This window comes from Centrocercus urophasianus, unplaced genomic scaffold (assembly GCF_019232065.1).
Source record: "Centrocercus urophasianus isolate 14NV4802_14NV808 unplaced genomic scaffold, USGS_Curo_1.0 seq_13, whole genome shotgun sequence".
Classification (NCBI taxonomy): domain Eukaryota; kingdom Metazoa; phylum Chordata; class Aves; order Galliformes; family Phasianidae; genus Centrocercus; species Centrocercus urophasianus.
Window position 1 is genome coordinate 53,341,253 of NW_024884475.1, and position 20,558 is coordinate 53,361,810.

The following is a 20,558-nucleotide window of genomic DNA, read 5'->3' on the forward strand; positions in this document are numbered from 1 at the left end:
AGAGAAGAGAAGAGAAGAGAAGAGAAGAGAAGAGAAGAGAAGAGAAGAGAAGAGAAGAGAAGAGAAGAGAAGAGAAGAGAAGAGAAGAGAAGAGAAGAGAAGAGAAGAGAAGAAGTAAATTAAATCCTTGAAAGTCTTACCTATTCAGTAATTACATTAGTAATATTTCTGATGATGATGATTGTTAACATAACTCCTTGCCAATGCCTCCTGCTCTCCTGTTTTTGAATCTGGGCTAGCTGTAATTAACACTCGTCTTGAACAGTAAGAAATGATAATAATTGATCTGCGCAGTCACACAAGCCTAGCTGAGCATGGAAGGCATTAATGTGTTTGGAGTAGGTGTTCTCAGCTCACGTAACTTCTCTGGTCAGAAAAAGGGAATCCTTTTCCTTAATTTTTTGAGTTAGATATACTCAATAAACAGGCAAATACTCCAGTTATCTATGTTCTTGACTACATGGAGTAAGAACAACTATCAGTATTGCAAAGACACAAGAAAAGGCAAAAGAAGAAGGAAACCTGTGGATCCAAGCTGCATAAAGGAGGAAGCTCTGTGAGGAAATTAAATGTTCTCCTGTGGGGCTTGCATATGTGTGTGTGGGGAGTTGTTTCATTGTTGTTTTTTTTTCTCGAGCTTGTAGAAGTGCTTTAGCAAATTACAATTTGAAAAGTTTCTGGATTTTTTGTGTAATCCCCATCAAAGCAGTGGGAGACTGTCATTTCTGGTGAACAGGAAATATACAAAAGCAATGAATATTCCAGATAACTGTTTTCCAAGCAGTACAAACAAATATTAGCCACAGCTGAAAATTCACAGCTGCTTTGTGTTTACATTCATAACAAGAAATCTATTTTGGTAGATAAGAGCAGAAATGAAATTTAGTACAACATAGACATTTAGGTATGTGAGGAGAGAATTGTAAACTGCCAGTAAAGGATTGTCTCTATTTACAAAAACGAACAACAAAAACAAATAGTAGGCTGGGTGATACTACACTTAGTGTCCTTTACCACAGACCTCCAGGATTTCAGGACTGCTGCAAAGGCCTTCTGAGAAAAAAAGAGAAAAAAAAGAAAAAAAGAAAAAAAGAAAAAAAGAAAAAAAAACAAAAAACAAAACAACATTCATTATTTATAACCCTGAAAAAGGGTAAACATTAAAAAAAAAAAAAAAAAAGAAAAACATACAAAAACCTCAGCAGAAATAGTACATTGTAATTTGCTGCGTTGGGGATTTTGATTAATAAAGTGGGTTTTGCTTTTTTTTTAGCATCAATGTACCAATTTAAAATAATAAACTCTAATAAAAAATTAACAATAACATGAAATGTTTCTGTACTGTTCCCTATAATGGCTGTTGACATGAGAAATAAATCATCAAAAGAATTTCTAAAGAACAAATTTAACAAAGAAGTATGAAATAAGAGTGGCTTCAATAGCTATACTCAGTACACAGGCTTAAAATGTAACTCTACGTTCTCCCACATTAAATATTTAAATTCTCATAAGGAACAAAGTGTGTGGGAGACTCTTTTTTCTTCAGGCATATTACATTTCAAAGTAAGGATGTCCTTAGGATCCAGCTAAAGCCTAGATCTGTGATCTATATCCCATTGTTTGGCCTCAAACTAATCATAGCAGAAAATTAATTATGTCCAACATTTCAAACCTAAATTTTTAAAAAGAAGCTTGATCCTGAAGGGCAGGAGTTGCTCAGCATGTTGCATATTGAGGCTCTAAGTGGCCTGATTTTTCAGAACTGCTTGACTTGTCTAACACATTAGCTTTTGATAGAACCAGATGGTGTTTAAGTCTCAGTATTTCAAGGCACCTTGACACAGATCCTTAAACACATTTCTGTATAATTCAAGCCACTTTTAATACCTTTGAGAGCTTTGCCCCTGGGCACATAATGGCATGTATTAAATGTAGACGGCAAAATTTGGAAACTTGCGTCTAGGAAACTTGTGTCAAAACTGTATATGGCTGGCTAGCAGGTGCTTGATAAATACAATTCAAGTAGAAAGCAGGGAATTAAGTCTTTTTGCATAAACCTAAATTACAAAAGAAAAACTGTAAATTTTGGCCTCTTTTTCATTTTAAGGAATTTTAAGGGGAGAGCGGTAGATGTAGTCTACCTTGACTTCAGAAAGGCATTTGATACCGTCTCCCACGATATCCTTGTAACAAAGCTGAGGAAGTGTGAGATAGATGAGTGGACAGTGAGGTGGGTTGAGAACTGGCTGACTGGCAGAGCACAGATGTTCGTCGTTGGTGGTGCAGAGTCTGGCTAGAGATCTGTAACCAGTTGTGCCCCCCAGGAGTCTGTGCTGGGTCCGGTCTTGTTCAACATCTTCATCAACAACCTTGATGATAGGAGAGTGGCCACCCTCAGCAAGTTTGCTGATGACACGAAGTTGGGAGGATTGGCTGACACGCCTGAAGGCTGTGCTGCCATCCAGAGAGACCTGGACAGGCTGGAGACCTGGGCAGTAAGAAACCAGATGAGGTTCAACAAAAGCAAGTGTAGAGTCTTGAGTCTAGGGAGGAATAATTGCATGCACTAATACAGGCTGGGGGATGACCTGCTGGAAAGGAGCTCTGCGAAGAGGGACCTGGGCGTCCTGGTGGAGGACAGGTTGGCCATGAGCCAGCAGTGTGCCCTCGTGGCCAAAAAGGCCAATGGCATACTGGGGTGCATTAAAAAGAGCTTGTCCAGCAGGTCGAGGGAGGTGATCCTCCTCCTCTACTCTGCCCTGGTAAGGCCTCATCTGGAGTATTGTGTCCTGTTCTGGGCTCCCCAGTGCAAAAAAGACAGGGACCTCTTGGAAGGAGTCCAGCAGAGGGCCACAAAGATGGTGAAGGGCCTGGAGCATCTCCCCTATGAAGAAAGGCTGAGTGAACTGGGTCTATTTAGCCTTGAGAAAAGACGACTGAGAGGGGATCTACCAGGTTTATAAATATCTGAGGTGTAGCGGCCATAGTGGTGAGGCCAATCTCTTTTCAGTGGTACGTGGAGACAGGACAAGGGGAAACGGACATAAGCTGCAGCATAGGAAGCTTCGCACAAATGTGTGCAAGAACTTCTTTACTGTGAGGGTGACGGAGCACTGGAACAGGCTGCCCAGGGGCGTTGTGGAGTCTCCTTCTCTGGAGATATTGTCTTGCCTGGACACTTACCTGTGCGACCTGGTTTAGGGAACCTGCTTTGTCAGGGGGGTTGGTCTTGATGATCTCTAGAGGTCCCTTCCAACCCCTACAATTCTGTGATTCTGTGATTCTGTGAGTGTGACCTATAAAGGGATCACAAGGTTAAAAATGTGTTTAGTTACCTCAATCTTCAGATTTAAAATGTTCTTCTTTTTCTTTTTCTTTTTTTTTTTTTTTTTTTAAGAAGTGTTGGGGTCTGTATTTTCCTTGATAACAAATATCTAGATGTCAAAGGAGAAAGATTAATCTTATGTATATAGCACATCATCTTGTATTTTTTTTATTATCCAAATAACACAAAGAACAGGAACTTCAATCATTAAAAGCAAAATAGCTTGAAATTAGAACATGTGGACATGCCAATGCACAGTCCAAGTATTATGGAAGATTTTATTTCCAAAACCTAGCCCAAAAATGTTTGGGAAATCTGAGGTATTTCAGAAAGGCTCATTGCTGTGAACTCCAGCATCTATCACACATCGCAAATTTCTTTCCTTTCCAACATTACTCCAAATGTTTTTAACGAAATGGTTGCATCTCCTCCACCCTTCTACGATATGAGCTCTCCGAATTTTACAGGCCTACAAGGGATACATTGTAGAGGGGAAAAAAATGTGAATAGAAATAAATTTTCCTAATACATTAAAATTCTACTGGACATCAAAAGATGGAGTACCAGTGTGCATCAAGAATAATTATTTCTCCCACTAGCTGTATTATTCACAGTATTGCAGAATGGGTAAGTGCTTGCTTGCTTTTGTTACAGATAGTATTGAGTCTTCCAGTTTTGCTGTTGACATTAAAAATGAGAAGGAAACAGTATTTTGCAGAAGTGTCAAGATGAAGCAGCAATATCCTTGAAACACCAAAGTGAACTGTAATCAACATCATAGTTACCTCTTACCAAGCACGCAATGTCCCACAAGAGATGTGTAACCAGAATCCTCTAATGGCCCTCAGTGATCAGAGTGAGATGGACTTAGTTGGATTTCTCCCAGTTCTACTCAGAATGCAGAAAGGCTGTTCGGGCATCTCAAACTGTCTCAAGCAGATTTCAAGTCTGACAGTATTAGCAGTATTCAGTATTCAAGGTTTTTTTCATTGTTGTTGTTGTTTGTTTGTTTGTTTTTTCCCTTTACTTTTACAGAATTGTTTTGGCTCTGTCAAATATGAATGAATATTTTATTTGTCTGAAAACCTTTGCTAGAAAGCTATATTTAACCTCATTTTTTACTCTCAGATTAGTCCTGAAGTTTTTTTTTTTTAATGGTTTTAATTTATTATCCACTCAGTATCTGAGCAAAAAGGAATCCATTCCTTTATTCGTTTGTTTTTGAGAAGTCAGTTTGTTTCACTCTCTGAGCATTCAAATAGGTATCTCATTCAAATCTGACATTTATTGAAGGTAAACTAGAAATACAAAGGCATTTTAGCATTTTGCCATTTAAAGTCACTGTCAAGACATCACAGACATAAACAGTATTTTCTTCTGAAACATAAGGATTAATGTTTTAGAATGATCTGCAGAGCATGGAGGTTTTAAATTGGCACCTACTTTGATTTGAAGGAAAATTATGGAGGCACTTGGAGTCTCATTGTAGAGGAAATGAAGTCATTGACCTTTTATATGGTGTCGAATATGATATTTACTATGAAATAATAATGATGGCACCAATAACAACAATCACTGATTTAAACTACGCAGAATAATGAGGAAAAATGCATCCTTAAACTTGATTTCTATGTAAAAATGAGCTGATGATGCTCATAGAATGCCTCTAGAATACAATTAATGATTTTTTTCTTTAGATTCACATTCCTCATAAAAAATAACAGACAAGAAGTGGAAAGAAAACCCAGACATACTATGAATTAAGGACCTAAGAATTCAATACTCAACTTGTAGAATGAAAAATTTCAGCAGCAAAATTAATCAAACTAAACTTCAACTTATTTTGAACTACGATATATTTGAATTGTTTTGACTCTCCTTTGATGAACACGGATGGAAATAATTCAAAGCAACCACTTCAGTGTAAAATGGGAGACAAACCAGATTTAGGCCTTTGTAACCACAGTCTGGACCCACAAAAATTATTATATGTATTAGACACCACACTACTTTTTCCAGGAGAAATTGGTGATACATGGAAACATGGGATTTACAAATAGTTTAAAGTATACAGTGAATAGTAGCGTTGAGTAAGCAGAGAGGTAGACAACAAAAGCCAAAAGTTGACAGGTCTGTTCAGTCTCTTTCTTGTTATCTGATGAGCCTATCAATAGGAAATGGAAAGAAATCCAATGAGTTTCCCAGCCTTAGAATAGTGTTGAATGTCAGACTCCTTAAAAAATCGCTAGGCTTTAAGATGTGATACACAAGAGTCAACAAAACAATTTCACTCTTATAGTTGTTTAAAACAATTAGTAGCTGAAATTCTTAATTTGTTCTGACTAAAACAACTACTTATTTTCTTTCAAAGGGAGGAAAAGTAAGGTGTTAAATATAGTTTGATAGTGATAGGACAAGGGAGAATGGTGTTCAACTAAGACATGGAGGTTTAGGTTAGATATTAGGAGGAAGTTTTTCCACACAGAGGGTGGTGACACACTGGAATAGGTTGTGAAGGAGGTTGTGGATGCCCCATCCCTGAAGGCATTCAAGGCCAGGCTGGATGTGGCTCTGGGCAGCCCCATCTAGTGGTTGGCAACCCTGCACATGACAAGGGGGTGGAAACTAGATGATCACTGTGGTCCATTTCAACCCAGGCCATTCTATGATTCTATGAAATCCTTCTTGCATAAGTCCCCCTGCAAAATTAGACTTCCATCCAGAGTTCACAGCAATGATATCAAAAGTTACAGTCCCCCATTCCTGTTCATCAATCTAAACAGAGTTTTTGTGTTGTTCTTCTTTTTGTTTTGTTTCTTTGATTTTATATTTTATATTTTAATAGGTGAAGCGTGCGACCTCAGTACAGATTTAAAACAACTCTAAAATATCTGGTAACAATGCTACTCAGGCTTTCCTTTAGAGCCTAAATTAACCATTACAAAGTAATGTACAAAGTACAGTAAAATGTAAATGTGACATTCTCAGTATATCAATAATCCATAGGATTTATGGCCAAGTTCCCAGGTGGACACATTATATCAGACAGGAAAGAGGTGGACCTTTTTGAGATGCAGTGTTTAGAAATCTGGCACAATAGTGTTCAGGACTTACTGGAATCCCAGTGTCATTTTTACATTGTTAAAATGTGTGTAAAAATATCCAGTAAAGATTACATACCAGCAGGAGCAAGCTTACCTAAATGCTTGTGTTTTCCTACTCTCTTGTTTGTTCAGCTTTTCAAAAACTGAATACTATACTGTTTGCTCACAGTACTCATTAATTATTTCCTTGGTATTCATTAGCATGCTGTTTTTCTTTGGTGGCAGATTCACAAATAGACACTTTTCTTTTTTCTGTATTATCTTTCCTGTAAGACAGAGAGAATAAAATTAATTACAGAAAGAATGCAGTAGTTTAATGTATGAAAACAGATGGTTATTTAAAATTACTTAGTTTTAATGTTTAATATTAAGAAACATGCTTATTAACCATAAATGTGATGGTAATTAGGCATAATTTATTCATGTATCTCTCTGAGTCATTGATGACAATTTATTTGAGAACACTATCCTCCTTTGCATCTTAGTATATTTACATGTTATGAAACAAATAACAAAAAAATTAAAACTACATCTATTTCTATAGATCCTTTTATTCAGAACAAAACAATGACCGTTCTGCATTAGTTTGAGAAATATTCTGCAGGTAACTTAACATTGCAAAATGGTAGAAGAGCTTCTAACTTTTTTTTAAAAAAAAGAAAAAAAACCACCTTATTTTTGGCCACATACAACGGAGTTCAATCTACATTTTTATACGTACAGGAATATAAAACCAATCTGAAAATTGCTTTAGTTAAGAAAAGTTACATTCATTTTAAAATAATACAGACAACCAAACTGAAAACATATTAGCAGTTCAAATAACCACATTCAGTGCGACGTAGAGCACTGAATAGGATCTCGCTTCTGAAAATACCTGTACTCAATATTTAATATATAGTATTGAAATGTCTATGCCAACAGTTTCAATTGAAGTGAATTTCTATAAAATCTTCTCTACAATTAGACACCCCAGGTGTAAGAAATGGAATGGCAATTGGACATGTTATTCCAGTTTAAGTGTTTTTTGATAGACATAATAAACCAAAACCAAGCTTACTATTCCCTCAGATGTGTAGATAAGCAGTATCCAAAAATTTACATATTCAAAAACTCTAGAAGATTCTGTAAGAAATAAACATTGAAAACAGCTGTTCTTCTCTAGTTCTGTTTTCACATGGCAGTATTTTTTTTCTGAATGCCTATTTGTAACAAGGTGCTTTATATCACAGTGATATTTTATTTTTTCTCATTTATTGGCATTCAAGGTTTTTGGTGACATTACACCTTACAGAAGGCATTTTTGTTAAGGCCAATTTTCTCCTGAGTTCTTGAATTTATTTCACATTTCCAAAAGATTGTTGGCTGCTAACAAAAGAATGGAAGTGAATTCTTCTGCCAAACCAAATAGTTTTATACAAACCTTACTTTTACTATGAAGTAACCAAGGGCAAAACCACAGAAACCTTTTCTCCTCAAACGAATTGAAGTTCAACAACATTCTGTATCACTAGAGCTGTGTTACTAGTGTAACAAGGTCTTCACTGTATGACTCAAAAAGGGCTCCAGAGCACACGAAGGAGTCAGGGAGTCCAAGAATGACTCAAGCTTAAAGTGTCAGTGGAGTCTCACAGATAGATATAACAGCAACGGTAAAGGAACAAAACAGCTGAAATTGTTGAAGTGTCACAAATGATGTATAATATAGAGAACATTAAGATTTTGATCATTACACCATAATCTCCTGCTTTGCCATTTTCAACAAACACTGGAGTCATTTACTTAAAAACATTACTAATGTAATACCTGTGCAGATTTTCTTTTCTTAACTAAGCTTTACTATTTCTTGGCATCTGATTAAAAGGAATATGAAATGTAATGAAATGAGATAAAGTAAGAAGCCTCCAAAATCCATGTTTTCAAACCTACCCGGAGTACCCATCATGCCAAATGAGAGGAAAAGCTGCAATGGTTGCAGCCCTGTGCAACCACCAGATGGCACCCAGAGCGACAGTCTGTAATGCTCAACACCAGGGCAGCGGGGTGCCTATATGCTCCTTAATTTCCATTTCTCTTTAGTTCCAGCAGTTGCATCCTTTGACGTGCTAATGAAGGAGGACAGGAAAACAATCTTAAGATGCCTCTCAGAGCACCAAGGATAAAGGGAAGGAGAAGAAAAAAAAAGCAAAAAAAAAACAAAAAAAACCCAAACAGTTGCAAGCAGACGATGAAATTCATGTAGAGAAAGCGCTGAGCAATGAGAGGGACTCAGTCAACCTTTCACCTCAGTCATACCAATTTAAACCTTGCATATTCTACAGTAGCGCTATTTCTGGGAGAAAAGAAAAAAAAAAAGAAAGAAGAAAAAAAGAAAGGAAGAAATATAATCCTGGTCCTTTAGCTTTATTATCTCTTGTCACAGCACTGGATAAATTATGCCTTTGGGAGTCTCAGTTGAGTGATAAAACTGTTTATTAGGAATTTAACAATTACTGAAATGAGAGGGGAAAGAATGGAATATCGCAACCCACATCATAATCCCCAAAGATAATTATTTCAGACAGATAAAGATAATAAAATACGGAGTTTTTAGTTCCAGAATATGACACAATGTTCCAGCACATGCATTGCCTTCACACAGAAAGCAAGATGAAAATTACTTTTTTGTTTGTTTGTTGGAATGGCTTTTAACTATTAATATACACTGCCTCTGCATCAAGAGGCAGTTTTGTGTTCCCTTTTTTGTTTGCAGTTTCAGCCAAACAAAGAACTCTGTGAAAATGAAAACAAAAGCCACAGGGAAAGTAAAGAAATTCAGGTTTCATTGCTGAGCTTGACCATCTGATAAGTTCCAAGGAAGAAACCCAGGTATGGCAACTTATTTTACTCACCTCACAGAAACTTCTCCCTCACTGTGTCATACTCTATAACATTTTGGTACAGCTTTAATTTCTTCTCTGCAAGCATCAGTAAACCTGGCTAAGAAGCCTGACAAGGATTACTCCTGAATATTCTAATTACAGTGGCCTTTGTATCATCTCTTATATTATCATTCCTCTTGCACACTGATGCAAGACAGCTGGGAGAGACTAATCCCCGTTTGCTGAAACCATTCCTCACAGATGCTTACAAATGATCTGAATTCAAGAAAAGATACAGGTGGCTTAAAAACACACAACTTTGGGACTGATTTTCTGCCAGGCAGAAAACTCGGACAGAAATAAATCTCCTGGGACACTTTCTTCATTTTACGCTACATAAGTTGTTACAGTTAGGAATACAGTCATGCTTTTCAATGCCAGCTGCTGCAACGGAGTTAGCATCCACAGATCTCCATTACTAATGAGAAATACATTCAAAATTAAATTAATAAATAAACAAAAAGGAGGCCTAGGTAAGAAGACAAATTCTTCAAAACAAGTATTTAAACAAAATCCATTATCGTCTCAAAATCTGTAATATTCAAGGCAAATGAACTAAGTCAAAATAATTTGTCAGAAAAATGCTTGTTCAGTATCTGAGATGTTTACTTTTTCTTGATTATGACAATGATGCAAGTTCCCTGTTCCTGGAAATGTTAAAGGCCAGGCTGGCTGGGGCTATGAGCAATCCCTATGGGACTGAGATGTGTCTCTGCCCAGGGCATGGGGGTTGGAACTGGATGATCTTTAAGGTCCCTTCCAATGCAAGCCATTCCATAGTTCTATGACAACCCAGACAGATAGTTGTATGACATGTTCTTAAAATATCCTATTTAAAACAAATACTTTCTCTACAGATTATAATTGATTTTCCTTCTTCTGTGTACACAAATGGAAAAATCACCTGATGATAAAATTTTTGATGTACTGTAAGATCTGTTTCCCTATCAACACTTTCTCTGAGCAATAAAGGAAACCCAGCACTTCAAGTTTTCTAAATCTAAGTAAATTGTTCTTGAAACCTGCTGCTCTTTTTTAAACACTACATGATCTTAAAAGCGGAATATATGAGAGCAGTCACAGTGCTTCCACATGAAATTAACCTTCTATTATATTCAGTAAACAAGGGAACAGAAACAGCGCCAGCATCAGGAGCAATAGAATGCTTTTACTTTCCTCCATCAGGAGTAATCCAACTTGTGCAAAGAAGATGGGGCTCTATCATTTGCAGAAAGTTTGGCAGTTTTACTAGGATGGGATCCATATGCTTCAAAATGAGCAGAACTACATGCATGACAGTGACTTTTTTTGTGAGCTGCTGAAAATCTCTGGTATGTACACAATGTGGAGAAGAGGCACAATATTAAATTTACTTGTTTCGCTTCACGTCATGGGATTGAATGTTGTGGAAGATTTTACATAATTGATTTTCCTTTAAACAAACAAACAAAAAAACCAACCTGAGTTAGTTGAGTTTTGGAAGAGAATTAAAGGAGTTGACCCTTTTCTGTTCGAGCTATTGGGATACCTAGAAAACTATCCAATTTTTCACAAAACTCAAGCTTTTCATGAATCTTAACTAAAACAACTAATACATTCTCTATTTCAGATATTTTTGAATTACGATGGGGAGGATCTTCACTCAGCAAAATGATGCTGGATTGATTGTAGGTGCTGGAGATACATTTCTAACACAGTAATGTGGTAACTATACTAAATCGTATGAACACCCAACATTAAAACTAAATTCAATGTGGGTAATAGATACTAAACATGTCTGATCATTCATCCTGATAGGAAGTATCAGGTAAATGTCTAGGAAAATCAATTAAACAAGACAAAGAAGACTCAAATAGGCACCATTAAGCAAGGCACCAAAACTAGAAGATGATCTTACAGCTAATTTATTAGAAGATTTCTCTCAAGACTACCATTATTTCAAATAATTACTGTGTGCAAAAGATGGGTTGTAACTCTCTCCCACCAGCGTATTAATGCCAATACAATGACTAGCAATTATGGCATAGGTATTCAAAAGACTGTCATTTTAATATTATGTTCTTCCTCTTCCTTCTTTTCTGAGATATTTTGCACTTTATCATAGGGATTGTAATTCTTTGCATACAGAGTACCAAAGGGGCTTGCTTGCATATACTTCAGCAAATACTTTTGAAATATTAAACATTTAATTAAAGGCAGATATTCAAAATCAGCATGTGTATGTACTTGGGTGGGTAATTTAAAAAGTTCTCCAGCTGGACAGGTTCAAGGATTTTGTTATCAGCAGAGAGATCATAGATAAATTCATCTGGAAGCGCTCTGTATGTAGGGATGCCTTTATATAGGATAACCAGCCAATATACATAAAGATTTAGCCTAGTTATTTTCCTGTAAGAGGAATAAGTAGCTATGTGATTAGACTAGCCAGGTGTAGGACAGGTTTTTTTATAGGTTTATAAAGCATCTATGTATCCATTCATTTTCACTGTCAAGTTGTATGTCTTTTATCTCAGTCCTCTTCCCAGAAGGAGGCTTAATCTTGAAAAGTAACAGCAAAATTTCAGCTCACACTGAAGTACACAGGCACCACTCACTGTATGAGGATTTTGAAAAAGCAATAGCTTAAAATTTTGCCTTTTAATAAACTACTATTGTACAAGAAGCAGTATTAAACTAACAGAATTCTAATTGAGACATTATTTTAGAAGAAATTTCTCAGACTAACATCGGTATATTGTTTGCCTTAAGAAAAAGAATTTGGCATGAATCAAAAGTCAAATTGCTTTTCAAGTCAAAAGTATTACAGAATTATTCTGTGTTAAAACTACATGGATATTCTTTTCGCTGTTTTACTTCTCAGTTGATTGATTTTCCTTCTCCTGGTCATACACTGCTGAATGCTATCACTAAACTCAGAAAAATTAAATCTCTAGGTTCTTTCCTCTGCAAAAAAAATTTCAGGAGAATAATTTTCTTAAAAGTAGAGCTGCTACAAGTGTTTTTTATAGCGCATTTCTTATCCAAGCAGCAAATATACCCAAAGGAATACTGAGTTTATCTAAAAGTATTTTGCAGCATTTTATGATGTATGGCAAGGTTGCTGTGTATCAGAATGAAAAAAAGATTTTATAAGAGGAAAAAAAAAAAATTTGGATGTGCTTTTCAGAATAGATCTGATTTTTCTAAAGAATCATTTAATATTAGTGGCATCAATTTCCAGGATCAAAATGCTTCCTATCTCCACAGGGAAATCCTAGCACAAGCAACAGCAGTTCTGTTGCCCACAGTTCCTGCTTCCGATCCAGGGCCTTACACATTTCTAGTCTTATTGTCTTCTTACTACCTCTCACTGCCTACTTGTTGGTAATTCAGTATGAATAGCAACATAAAAATAAAATAAGAATAAAAATAAATAAATAAATAAATAATCTTGACATGATGAAGAAAATTTGAAATGACACCTTAAAAGTTGTAAACTAATATAAATAATGACATAGACTGATGCACAAAGTAACAAATACAAAGTGCATATAAATTGATGGATGAATTAAAATGTCAAAATTAGAAGAGAAGGGAGGAAGATAATGTCTTTTCCATAATATATCAACATTTGCTCATGATCCAAGTCCATTTTAGCACAAACTTATCATTTATTTGACTTAAATAACAAAGCTTCTGCTTAGAGAGGATGTAGGACAAATGTCTGATCTGTCTTAGATGGAACAACTGGATGTTACTATCATAAAACTGCAACACCACTCTGAAGCTGAAACAGAACCTCATGCCCATTACTTAATAAATTTCTAAAAGATAAGTTCAATAAAAATATATCCAATTTCACACTGCAGAATCTCACAGGGCCACACAAGCTGTATATATTTTATTGAATTCTGCCTGAAGCACAGATTTGTAAATGAGAAATTATCTGTTTCTGAAACTCTACAAAAATCTTTTTGTTCTCCAAAGTTGATTGTATTTCCACTCTAAGTCCCTCACCTCACTCATTTTTTTCTCTTGATCTACACAGGCTAGAATAGCAGAAGACTTTTTCAGACGTACACACATTAGAAAGCAGACAATGTTCCTCTCCATTCTGAATGAAAGAATATTAAAATTATTTGTTCAGTCTGAAGTAAATCACCATTTTGGAATCAGTGAGTAGCATTCACAGAAAAGAGCTACAGTAAATCTTTAAGAAATACCTGTCAGAAGTCACCATCTCCTAGCTATTAATATCAGATTTCACCTTTCTAGAAAAGGGGGAGGAAAAAATAAATAATCTAATGAAATTTCCATGCATTTTTCCACAAAAACCAAAGGTCCAGAGTTTCTAAAACAGCATACAGTCTGTTTTTTCTCAAGCCCAGAAGACGTTAATGCAGCCAGTCTGCTGGGTGTCCTCTGTAATATCGCCCAGCTCGGGGCTGTATAATTTAAAGAATCAAACAAGCAGACTGGTGCCTCCCTGTGGAAAGCTTACTGTATTTTCCCAGACAGATGTCAGAGAGACTCAGCCATCAAAGGCGGTGCTGCTGACTGATGTCTAAGTCAAAGAAAAACAAACAAACAAACCTAAAGATAACTTTAATGGAGCAAATATAAGCAGATCAAAGGCATAGAGGAAAGGAAGTATGTGCGACAGTAGCGCACATTTGGAGTTAAGCTGACAAACAAGAGAATCAAAGAGAGGAAGAGGACATGATTTCTTACTTCCAAAATTTAGACATAAGCATGGCACCTAAAAAAAGATATCAAGATATAAATCTGGATCATTTCTTTATCACCACAGTGAGTGTGCTTGCAGTAAAACAAGCAATGACACCATTGCATACCCTGACAGCATTCAGGCTCACTGTGGGGAAAAAGCTACAATCTTAACAGCCTGCTGAAACCTCAGCCACTATCAAACAAATTTTCCAACAAGGTGTCCTGCTGAGAAGTCCTTCTCTCCAGTTTTCCGCAAACATCAGTCACTGTAGTAGGGTTGTAACACTGCTGAGTTCTTTCCTAACCAAGAGATACAAAGGGTATGAATGTACTCAAAGCCTCACTTAGGTTTTGCCAAAATTCAGGGATGAATTCTCCTTGTTCAGGAGGTTCACAGCAGAGGTGAACTGACTTCTACTTCAGATGATTCCTGCACAGCCCCTGCTGATGAGAGCTCAACTGCTCTGGTTAAGGTCATCTGGAGAATGTCCTAAGTTGAACCAGATTCTACCAGGATAAAAAAACCCTTTATCTCTATCCATCTCCAGACTAATAAAAATGGAGGGCAAACATCAGTGTTGTTATATTAGCCTTCTAATTATTTATGACAGAAGGACTTGGTCTCTTAAACTCACATAAACTGTGCTCTGCCTAGGTTTGCAGCTTGGATTTTCCTTATCTTACTAGCAGATGACTGTTTAGGCTTTCTAAGTAACATACGCAATTAAGTAACAATAAAACCCATTTGCAAGTACAGTTATTCCAACAGGTAACAGGAAATTGCTTCTTGCAGACTTAGTGCATTTCTGTAGTGAAAATGGTTTTTAAGAAGTCCTAGCACAAGATTAGTTTTTCATAGTCAGTGAATTGTATCACTGTCACTGCATTTTATAGAAGAACTTCTGTAAAGCTAAGTACTACTGCTAGCTTGAGTAACTCTTCCACAGTTTAATGAATAGAAAACCTCTCACATTATTTCACAGCTACCACTTTTCCAAAACATTTTACAATGAAAGAACTGCAGCTTGCCTTCCTGTGAACATCAGATAAAGATTCCTCCCTGGACTTACCAACAGGAGAAATCCACCACAGTACAGCTTCAAACTAACCATTAACACCAAATAGGAAAGGTAGAAGTACTAATTCTGAAAATGTTAATTCCTGCACTTCTTACCTCAGAAAGAGCCCTTCTGCAGGACAGATGACTTCTTTGCCAATTTAGAGACACTAAAAAGACACAAACCCCGTGGTAAGTATTGGCCAGTTCTGTAATCCACACACCCCACTAGCTGAAGACTAGCAAAATCAGAATAATGTGCAGACTAAACCTTCTACAAAGACAGGGAGGTATCTCATGAATTCCTTTCCTCTTGTTCCTTCAGAACATTTTGAAATAAGAATCTTTCTGAGTGGGTTTGCTTGAAGTGCCTATGTATTGCAATGATTCTTCAATAAAATCCAATTTTCCTGAGACAGTAGGCAGTAGCAAGCAAATTTTCAAGACTTACTTTTCTTGATCCTTTAAAAATAAACTAAAATGCTGTGTTGAGTAGGGAGAAGGGCCAAAAAATCAGAAAATGTTTTTGTGGAAAGCCACAAAACATCAAAAGAAAAAGGGAGTCAGTCTTGAGCAGAGAAGATAGATTTTACGCATTTTCAGGAGAGCGCATGGAGGGAAATTCAAGACAATCCTTAAAAGAGTGTTGATTTCAAATTAAACATTAATTAATGTTTAAAATTAAATGTTTAAATTAAACAGCTACCAAGAAGTAAATGATGATGAAGTCAGTGAGAACAGAATTGCTAGTTACCAGGGAAGTGTAGTCTGAAAACAATACTAGGTATCATTTTCATTTTGTATTTTGCACAGCTATTATGTTCTATTCAGACTTCAGTGATCATTATTCTCCCTGCAGCACCAACATATTCAAACATTTAAAAAAGTATTTAGGTCCAATTCTCATTATGTGAAAATAAATAAATAAATAGATGCACTCATATATATCTACTGCTTACCTACTTTCTTTGTTTTCATGAACTTTTAAGGTTCAACTGTTCAAACTTTCTTTACGATTTGAGATCCAAAACTTTATTTGATGAGTTTCTTCTCCTGTAAGAAAAAGCCAAGGTGAAATGGCAATAGAGCAAAACAAAATATCTATCATGAAATTGAAATCAACTCTAAAGAAAAAGAACACTCTTTCTGGTGGGTTTTTCATTTGTTTACTTGGTCATTTTTTCTCTTAGACTCATGATTTCCATAGATCCAAAAGGTACTGCTGACACTACACAATACCGTGATCAAGTGCAATGCCATGTAAATGGAATTAATAGGAAAAAGTTTGCATGACCTCAGGAGCTGCCAATTAGCATTACTAAGTGGATGGTAATAATTGCATTAATAGATAATGTTAGCTTTGTTCCTTTTCACCTACAAGTATAGTAGTTCAGAAATGCTACTTGTATATAATAAAAATTACAATTGCTGTGGTAACTACAACTTTAATTAAACACTACACGGTACGATAATGGTAAGTAATCTTGATAGGTGTTTGGTGCTGAATATTTAACACTAAATTTCTTTCTCTTATTATATTGTCTGAAGTATTTCCATGGCTGTTTTCTCAATTATATTGTTCAAATTCTACGGTATAAAGAAACAGACTGAAGTTCTGTTAATTGTTTTGCAACTATTAATGTATCCATAAGAAATGAATACTATTTTCATAACTCATATATTTTTCAAATTTCACATAGTGAAGTTGTTGTGAATGCTAAACTGTTGATTATGAATGCATCTTTTCAGAATAAGCATATATGAGTATATATTCCAAACTTATATAAACATAAAAATTTAGGACTAAAAAAAAATTTATATGTGAAGTTGATATTTGCAAGTGCGTTATAAACCTTTATTTTGATTAATTCCATCAGACTGATTTTTTGAACATATTGGTACCTGAGCAGTTCTGTTGAAAGCCCAGACTCCAGCTGTGAATGATAAGCGCTTGAAACTCTGGTTCATCTGAGCCACATTTACTTGCACTGTAAACTGAGATTACACTGTGTCTGAATGTTATAGGAAGCAACACTACTAACTGTTGCCAGAAACTTCCTACTGCAAGAATTTCATATCAGTAAATTAGTATCAGAACGCACAGGAACATACATAGACAGCATACAAGCATTTTCCTTCTAAATAAACTTTGGATACATAGTTCGGATTTCTTGTGGCCTAAATTAGCCTGGAAGAAAACAGCAGACAAGATTACACTACTCAGACTGAAATTTTCTCTGTCGCCTCTCTATCTTGGGCTGATTTCTTTTGCCTTCAAGATTCATTTAAAATAGTTCAGCCTAGTTATAAGGAACAAAAATACAGTGCTCAGAGTTATGCTGGAAAGCTTTCATGCATTGAAGTGAGTGCCTGAAATGAGAATGAAATGTCTGGGTGTCAAGAATGTACTTTTTGAAAACCCTATGAAAATCCAAGGAAAATACATGACAGACCAATAAGACTTTCCATTCTTCCATTCAGTCTGTGTTCATTGTGGAGACCAAGGCAGGATGATGTATCTGCATGGGAGGAGAAGAATATCCTAATTCTGACTTTCCCAAACCTCTCAGTATATAATTTGACATACAACTTGGGTTTTTTGAGTTTGCCAGTTTGCCATTTTATTTCACTGAAATTGCTTAATTACCTGCATCTGCTTCCTGGTAGACTGTAGTAGGTTAAATTACTGGGTTCATAAGCTGTGTAGCTAAAAGTCATATATCAAAGACTATAAACTCATATTCATTTCTTCTAAAGCAAAGGGATAGATGATTAACATTAATTGATCTGAGGACAGTACAAAATATTTTTTCTTGCTTTTTACACTTCATAACTTTGGGATGCATTTGGCCTTAGAGAAATTTTGACCGACTGTGTAATCAACATGATGACCACTGATGAAAAATTTCTGTTAATTGGTGACAGTTCAGATAAAAGGACTGGACATGAGGTGCATTGCTCACCACACTCCTTTTTCCATCTTGCCCTCTCTTCACTATCTGCTCCCAGATGCAGACATTAATACCTCTGTGCCTACTCAATAAAATACTGCAGAGAACTGATCTTTTCTCAAAACTAAATCATTTACATTTATTTATTTATTATTATGCACTGCTTCTTTCAGACAGAGGAGCATTTTATTCAATTTAAATGCCTACAGAACTACGGCCTTAGAATATCTCTTAAGAAAAACAAAAACCGCAGTTTAAATGGTACTTAACTGGGCTTTAATTAGGTGTGAAAGTCTGAGTTAATCTATTAATAATGAAGTTTTCAGCTAAAAATTTAAAGAAGCAAAGATCAAATAAAGATGAAAGAGTCTGAATCTCATTTTTAGTCTTACATCTTTATTCAGCATAGTATTTTATGTTACTTAGTCATTTTAGACTTAAAGGAATTAATGACCTCCTACTGATTTGCAAAAGCTGTTCAACTGGACTAAATCTGTCCACTGAGCTATTTCCTGTAAAGGAGATAACATGGAACTGCATTTTCAAAACGTTATTCTAACATGCAGTCATGTTAGATATGATGTCTTATGTATGGAAATGATTCTTCAGGAGAAAGACCCAGTTCTCCAAGTTAAAAAGAAATGCATTCATTCATATATGCATAAGAGGATTCACATGTAAATCAAGATTCCTTACAAGATTATATTCCCATTCCAAAGGTAGACACCTTTGGAATCAAGTTAACACTTTATAATTCAAAGTACAAAGGTACTTCCCTTTATGGTTTTTCATTTTTCATGTTTGGGGAAAGAATGGTAACACATTCATAACAAAACACAGAATGACAAGAAGTTGCATAAGGACATTATTAAAGGACTGTTTTGTAAGAGCAAGAGTTGTTCAAAATTATTTAGAGTAAGTTCTTCCCAGTTTTTTTCTTGCAGGGAAAGTGGTGCAAGTTAGATACACAGTAATACAAATGATTTTTGGTTTATTGTTCGTCTTCCTCTCCAGAGAATAATATCTTTGCATTTGTATCTCCTTTTTTTTAAATCCCCTTTTATGCCCACTAGAAAGAAGGAAAATGCAAGACCAAAATAACTGGAAAAGAAATACACAATTCCTACATTTAGAAATAGATTTAGTTCAAAAATGAATCAGAGCCAATAAAACAAAAAGATTGAAAAGAATTGATCTATTTGAATTTTTGGGGGAGGTGGGGTGCACATGACATGACATCTCTGTTTTTTTTTTTTCTTCTTGTTTTTCCCTCTATAATTAGATATATGACTGATAATCAACAATAAGAGATACAATAGATTATGAGGTCCTTCCAGAGACATTTTGGTTGTTTCTTTCTAGAAATGAAGATACAATGTGAAAGTTTAAAATAGTTTAAACTACAAGTGATAGAAAGTCAAACAAAGATTTCTCTTTTAAGATATTGTAGTGATCTAACTTTCACAGGCCAAAATAGAATTTCATAATATTTGTTTTAGAAAATTTTAGAAAAGTATTTACTTTTCTGGAAAAAAAATTAAATTCTGGAATGTGTTTTTGAAAGTGTGGCATAGGCATATTCCTTTTTTACAGCAGTAAGCCATGGTAACAACACTGGTAGCAGAATTGAAACTTCCTTCTATATCTTCCTCTGCCCTTGACTTACAGCAGAGCCTGGGAGGTATTGCAGATGCACACAGAAGCCTCATAATTATGTCTCTGTTAAATGGAATTCTAAAGAGAGATCATCAAGGAGGTTTAGAAATTGACTAATCCATGTGATAGGCTTGTGAATATGTTTACCATTCAAACATTAATAAAAACATTAAACAGATTGCAGCAAATGTTAAATACTATTGTGAACAGAGAATGGAACAAGCCAACGGGGGGAGAAGGACTCCACATTTATGGTGGGAAGACAATCATGTCCTTATGTACTTTCAGCTGAAAAGAAGGGTTTAAAAGTTACTGAACTAGAATTTGCTTACCTTCTCTCAACTCTCCCATGTGAGACTGGAAAAGTAGCAAAAGGAGTATTTTTCAGCGGTTCAGGATTTACACAATATAATAATTTTCATTTTCATGTCCTCTTCTCCTCAGAAGTAGCTCAGATGCTCCTGATTCTAAATAAAGCAGCACAGACTAAGGAAACATCTGCAACGACTTTCTGAGCTTTGCAAGACTTATCTTTTGTTATTACTCCTCCTTTGCACTGTTTTAACTCTTTCCAGTATGGAGGTGCTAATATTTGAATGTATTTTATAGCGCTCTGTTCTTGGGACAATGACAATTGCAACTGCCGAGCATTAGCATTATTACTGCCCTCAAGTAGGCTCCTCCCAATCATAAATATTTGAATACTACCATGGTTCTATGTGGTAATGTGAATCAGAGATGCACATCATCACCTTGAGGTTTTCCCCAGGATGCTTCCATTATACCACTGCAAAAAACAACAGTATATACAAAATTGTTCAGTATGGTAAAGACAGC